The sequence below is a fragment of the Artemia sp. Qi Xiang Cuo genome, chromosome 17 (assembly GCF_049724085.1).
Source record: "Artemia sp. Qi Xiang Cuo chromosome 17, ASM4972408v1, whole genome shotgun sequence".
Classification (NCBI taxonomy): Eukaryota; Metazoa; Arthropoda; class Branchiopoda; order Anostraca; family Artemiidae; genus Artemia; species Artemia sp. Qi Xiang Cuo.
Window position 1 is genome coordinate 37059595 of NC_142810.1, and position 7328 is coordinate 37066922.

Here is a 7328-nt window from a genome sequence, read left to right on the forward strand (position 1 = left end):
AAGTTATAAGCTGCCCATTGCTTACATATAAGGTTTTTTAATTAGGAAAAGGGGAACTGTTTTATTTTGAATTGCCAAAAAGACCTAAGGTGTAAAGGTGAAACTTTCAAGAACGGTTTAGAAGAATGTCAATTATAATCAAGTTGAAAATTCAGGGCATGTTGAAAAGTGATCGGAGGGCAACCAGCGTCCCTAGCTCTTTTTATATGTCCCTCTCTTTATAACTTGCCAAATTTTTGAAAAAGGTTTTTTGTTCAAAGTAGTAAAAAGGTCTAGTAACTACGCTTCCGGGGATACCATTCCAGCCATTTTCTCATTGTTTGCATGCAGAATTTGTCATTGGGAAAAGGTGGGAGTTTGATTCTGGGTGTCCTAAGTGTATTTGAGTGAAACTTAAAGGAAATTCAAGATTATTTTGAAATAAATCAAAAGACATTATGTACATCCAGTTGATCAGAAAAGTATATCTGCAATATCTTAAGAATGGCTTAGCGTATTAAGTCGAGACTTTCAGGGGATATTGAGGGGGATGTTGAAAATTGGTTGGAAGGCAGCCAACCCCCCTCCCACGCCCTTTTAAGCTACTTTACCCTTTAGTCTTAGGGAATTGAGGTGAAACTTCAGTAAATGTTGAGGGGGTTGTTGAACAAAACCAAAACACACTATATGCACGATAGTTGTTAAAAGGACTTATCAGCAATATCTGAAGAACTGCTGGCGGTATTAAGTTTAGACTTTTAGTGCACATTGAAGAGTGTTCAGAGTTCTAAGCCCTTTTGCAGCATTTGTGCTTCACTTAAAACCAGATGAGAAGCCCTTCATCTTTCTTTGTTTTTGTTATGTAATGCTATACAATGTCGATTATTTGAAAGTGAATTTTCCTTTTGGTTTTGAATTGCTATGACCCTATAGCCTTTAGCAAAATAAAACTTGCTCATTTATGCACTTACTTTACTACGAACAATTTTTTTTAATAGCATTGAAAAATGCAAAAAAAATACAATGAAATGAAACCTTTAATTTATGAGATTTTAAAGAATTAATAACATTATCTATCGACAATATAGTTTATTTCATTGGATCTTTCCAATCATCTTGATTATTGTAGTAATTTATTCTTTATTTTTCACTTAATATTTTAAAAAATTAAAGCCCCCCTTGTTCAAAATACATGTAGTTTTCCATAAAACCTAAATTAAACATTACGCCTTAGAAGTTCTACTGTTACGGATGGCGGGAAATAACAGTAAACAAACTTGTAGTAATTTTGGTTCGTTTTAAATTTGAATTGAACATTCAATTTAATTTTTCTTCGTTTTGAGAGTTATTCAATCATCTATATCAGTATCTTTTATCTTTGTGTTTAATGGTACTAAATGTGTTTAATGTTTAATGGTACAATATATTAATATTATTTGATTTATTAAAGTTATAAAAGCAAAAACATTTGTATTTTTTTCAGTAAAGTGCAAAATTATGTTCTGGCCTTGGGAAGGCATAAGGGTTTTGAGCCCCACTTATGTTAATTTCTGCTCGTTTTGAGTTTGTCTCGGTTATTTATTTTAATTTCTGTTCGTTTTGCGTTTTGTTTTCATTTTAGTTTTGGGTTTCAAAAATTTTCAGCAATTTTTAACAACATACACCGTTTTAAAAATCTGGACACAAATAGTAGTGTTTAATTTAGTTTCATACCTCCTCTAGTTGACCTGAAATGGAAAACTTTATACCATTCGCAAAAAAATCTGTTTACTTTCTTTGATAGCTTGGATACACTTACACTATTTTGATTTGGTTAAATTTCAAGAGCAGAAGTAGCCCCGAAAGTTTGAATACAATACCCTCAGTCGTTCTTGGGATACTGCTGAGATACCTTATTGGGAATTAGCATTAACACAGTGCATTTTGATTTAATCTTAAGGCAACATTTAGTTTTTAAACATAAAGGCAAATGGGAGGGTGGGCCTGGGAGGGGGATTAGTTTCCCTCCAATCACTTTCGACTATTTAAAAGGGCATCAGCCCTTTCGATTTTCAATCGAATGAGCCCTTTTCGAAGTTCCTACGACAACTACATGGATACAAAGTACCCTGGTCTAGACAACAACAACAACAACAAAAATAATACATTATACCCACATCGATTTTTACTGTAAAAGTTTCAAGCCTTCCAATCACTTTCGACTATTAAAAAGGGCACTAGACCTTTCGATATCCAATCGAATGAGCCCTTTTTGAGTTTCTACGACAACACTTTCTATAAACACCTTATATGATCCTAGGGCATAAATTTCAACCCTAACCCTAATGGCTGTGAGGATGGTTGTCATCTCTAAGACCTAATTTAAAGAACTTTCAACTACTTTAAATAAAATGGCTATCTCAACATTTTGATTGGTTGTGTCTAGGAAAATGATAGGCGTCACAGGGGCGTTAGTCGCTCTCCAATCACTTTAAACTATTAAAAAGGCACTAGCCCTTTCAATTTCCAATCAAATGAGCCCTTTTGAAGTTTTTACGACAACGCTTTCAATAAAAACCTTATAAGCCCCCAGGGCACAACTTACAACCCTTGCCCTGAGGGATGACGGGGGGGAGGTTGTCATCCTCAAAGACCTAATTTCCAGAACTTTCTGCAACGTTGAACAAATGGGCTATCTGAAAATTGTGATTGGATGTGTTTGGGGGAATGGTGGGCATGAGAGGGGGGCTAGTTACCCTCCAATCACTTTCAACTATTAAAAAGGGCACTAGCCCTCTCAATTTCCAATTGAATGACCCCGTTTTGAAGTTTTTACGACAAATTTATAAGAACCTTAAAAGCCCTCAGGGCATAACTTATAACCCTTGCCCTGGGGGCTATGGGGGGTTTGTCATCCTTAAATACATAATTTCCAGAACTTTCAACTACGTTGCACGAAATGGCTATCTCTAAGCTTTGATTGAATGAGTTTGGGAAATGGTGGGCGTGAGAGGGGGGTTAATTACTCTCCACTCACTTTCGACTATTAAAAAGGACAATTTTAATTTCCAATCAAATAAGCCCCTTTTGAAGTTTCTTCAACAACTTTCTTTATAAGCCTTATATGCCACTAGGGCATAACTTACGACCCTTGCACTGAGGGCTCTGATGGTGTTATTATCCTAAAAGACCTAATTTCCAGAACTTTCGACTACGTTGAACAAAATGGATATCTCAAAATTCTGATTGGATGTGTTTGGGGAAATAATGGGCGTGAGAGGGGGGTTAGTTGCCCTTCAATCACTTTCGACTATTAAAAGAGCACTAGCCCTTTCAATTTCCAATGGAATGAGCCATTTTTGATGTTTCTAAAACCTCGCTTTCTATAAAAACCTTATATGCCCCCAGGGCATAACTTACGACCCTTGCCCTGAGGGCTGTAGGGGTGGAAGGGTTTGTCATCGTTGAAGACCTAATTTCCAGAAGTTTCAACTACCTTAAATAAAATGGCTATCTAAAACTTTTGATTAGATGTGTTTGGGGAAAAGGTGGGCGTTTGAGGGGGGTTAGTTGCCCTCAAATAACTTTTGAGACTATTAAAAAGGGCACTAGCCCTTTGAATTTCCAATCAAATGAGCCCTTTTTCAAGTTTCTATGACAAAGATTTCAATAAAAACTTATATGCCCCCAGGGAATAAGTTATAACCCTTTCCCTGAAGTCTGTGGGGGGAGTTTTCTAATCAAAGGTATAATTTCCTGAACTTCAAACTGCATGGAACAAAATGGCTATCTCAAAATTTTGATTGGATTTTTTGGTGTTAGTTGCCTTTCAATCACTTTCGACTATTAAAAAGGGCACTAGCCATGCCAATTTCCAATCGAATGAGCCATTTTTGAAGTTTCTACGACAACGCGTCCTATAAAAACCTTATATGCCCCAAGGGCATAACTTACAACCCTTGACCTGAGGGTTGTGGGGGGGGGGGGGGTTGTCATTTTCAAAGACCTAATTTCCAGAACTTTCACCTACGTTGAACAAAAAGACTATCTTAAAATTTTGATTTGATGTGTTTGGGGAAAAGGTGGGCGTGAGAGGAGGGTTAGTTGCCCTCCTATCACTCTCGACTATTAAAAAAGGCACTAGCCCTTTGAATTTCCAATCGAAGGAGCCTTTTTTGAAGTTTCTACGACAACGCTTTCTATAAAAACCTTATCTGCCTTCAGGGCATAACCTACAGCCCTTGCCCTGAGGGCTGGGGGGAAGTGTCCTCCTCAAAAACATAATTTATAAGGGGAAATCAACTACGCTGAACAAAATTGCTATCTAAAAATTTGGATTGGATGTGTTTGGGGAAAAGATGGGCGTGAGAGGGGGGTTAGTTGCCCTCAAATAACTTTCGACAACTAGACCACTAGACCTTTGAATTTCCAATCGAATGAGCCCTTTTTCAAGTTTCTACGACAAAGAATTCAATAAAAACTTATATGCCCCCAGGGCATAACTTATAACAGTTGCCATGAAGACTGTGGGGGGAGTGCCCTGCTCAAAGGTATATTTTCCTGAACTTTAAACTGCGCAGAATAAAAAGGTTATCTCAAAATTTTGATTGGATGAGTTTGGGGAAATGGTGGGCGTGGAAGGGGGGTTAGTTACCTTCCAATCACTTTCGACTATTAAAAGGGCACTAGACATTTCAATTTTCAATCGAATGAGCCCTTTTTGAATCTTCTACGAAAACGTGTTCTACAAAAACCTTATATGCCGCCAGGGCATGATTTACAACCCTTGCCCTGAGGGCTGTGGGGGGGGGGGGGGTTGTCATCCTCAAAGACCTAATTTCCAGAACTTCCAACTACGTTGAACAAAATGGCTATCTTAAATTTTTGTTTGGATGTGTTTGGGGAAAAGATGGGCGTGAGAGGGGGTTAGTTGCCCTCCAATCACTTTCGACTATTAAAAGGGCATTAGCCCTTTGAATTTCCAATCGAATGAGCCTTTTTTGAAGTTTATACGACAACGCTTTCTATAAAAACATAATATGCCCCCAGGGCATAACTTACAACCCTTGCTCTGAGGGCTGTGGGGGGAGTGTCCTCCTCAACAACATCATTTCCATCTGGAAATCAACTACGTTGAACAAAATGGCTATCTCAAAATTTTGGTTGGATGTGTTTCGGAAAATGGTGGGCGTTGAAGGGGTGTTAGTTGCCTTCCAATCACTTTCGACTATTAAAAAGGACACAAGCCACTCCAATTTCCAATTGAAAGAGCCCTTTTCTAAGTTTCTACAAGAACTTCTTCGATACGAAGTGTCCTGGTCTAAAAAAAAAAATACATTGTGCAACATCGTTCTTATATGGCCCCAGGGCATAACTTTAAACCATTGCCCTGAGGCTTGGGGGGGAGTTACCTCCTCAAAAACATATTTTCCATCTGGAAATCAACTACGCTGAACAAAATGGCTGTCTCAAAATTTTGATTGGATGTGTTCCGGGAAATGGTGCGCGTGGAAAGGGTGTTAGTTGCCTTCCAATCACTTTTGACCATTAAAAAGGGCAAGGGCCACTCCAATTTCCGATTGAATGAGCCCTTTTTGAAGTTTCTACACCAACTTCTTCGATACAAAGTGCCCTGGTCTAAAGGAAGAAAATAATAAATAATACACTGTACCGACATCGTTCTTCTATGCCCCCAGGGCATAACTTAAAACCCTTGCCCTGAGGGTTGTGGGGGAGTGACCTCCTCAAAGCATATTTTCTATCTGGAAATCAACTACGCTGAACAAAATGCCTATCTCAAAATTTTGATTGGATGTGTTTGGGGGAATGATGGGCGTAGGGGGGGGGGGGGGAGAGGGCTAGTTGACCTCCAAGCACTTTCGACTATTAAAAAGGGCACTAGCCACTCCAATTTCCAATTAAATGAGCCCTTTTCGAAGTTTCTACGACAACTTCTTCGATACGAAGTGCCCTGGTCTAAGACCAAGAAAAAAAAAAAAACAATACATACTGCCAACATCGTTCTTTACTTAGGCAGCGCTATTGTGCTGTCTATGATTCTACCATTCAAAAGTGAGATATAGCACTGAAAACAACATTTTTGGTGCCACTTCTTAAGTGGAAAATCTTGGAAGCATAAAACGGTATCATTGTAATGATTATGTGCCAAAACCCTTAACTGGAGATTTGCAAGAACACCTCCTGAGACTTCCTCCTCCTGTACCCCTTAATAAGCTATACAATTAAAGTCCTACAAACACCAATATATTAAATTACATTATTAGAGGCGTGGTTTTGTCAGTACAGCGATAAACTTCAAATTAGATTGTCATGCGTTCGATTCCAGCTTGGATTTTTTTTTTAATCATGGTTTGTCCCTTCTTATCATTACTTTTCAGATAATCCGCTATTTTTGTAAGCGTGATGCACTCATTTTATAAGGCATATCCCAGGAAGGCAGATTTTGAACTCATATCTAATTGTTTTTTTTTTCAATTTTACCATCCAAAAGTGGATACTTTTGGATACACTAAAAACAGCACTTTTGGTACCATTTCTTAAGTAGAAGAGTTTGGAAGCATAAAACGGTAGCATTGCAGTAATTATGGTCAAAAGCCTTTAACTGGAGGTTTATACAATCCCCTCACATATACTCCCCCTCCGGACCCTCTTAGTAATAGTAAGTTTCATAAATCAACTAGTCATATTAAAAGTAAAAGATTATTGCGAAAACAAATTCACTAAAACTAAAAACTTTCCAACTAAACATCTACTAAAAATTAAGCTTGAATTGAACAGTTTTGAATTGAATCTTCAGACTTCACTCTGTGATGAAGCCTGTGTACTAGTTCTAGCGGCGGTAATTGAGGGGACCGGGCGTCCTTGCCCCCTTATGTTTTGCTCTTGCCTAGGTTTTGAAATCACTTTTTTTTTGTAATTTCATTGGAAAAGGCACTTAATTCATTTAAAAAAGTTGGGGAAACAACCGAAAGTGCACTTTGTGGGAATGTGCTATCAAGTCAAATTTATAAAAAGCGATTATGAATAAAACAAGTAAAAAAAAATTAAATACAAGCTTTTAAATGAGCCCTTAAATAGCTTTCTTTTGTTGCAGCAGCCTTTTAGTTTCTGCTAATCAGTAGGTGATTTATAAAGCCCTGTCTTCATTATAGCTTTTTCAGGCAAATTCGGCTGAGAAGAAAACAGCTTTTTGCTCATCGAAAAACAAACGTTCCTGAAAAACATGTATTGTTTTGTGAAGTATTGATAATGAACTTTATGTTATAAACTGAAATTTTTTCGTAGCTGTCAAGGTTGTTTGCATTTTTTTTTAGCTGTCTTATCTCCCCTAGATGGGTGATAATTAGAAA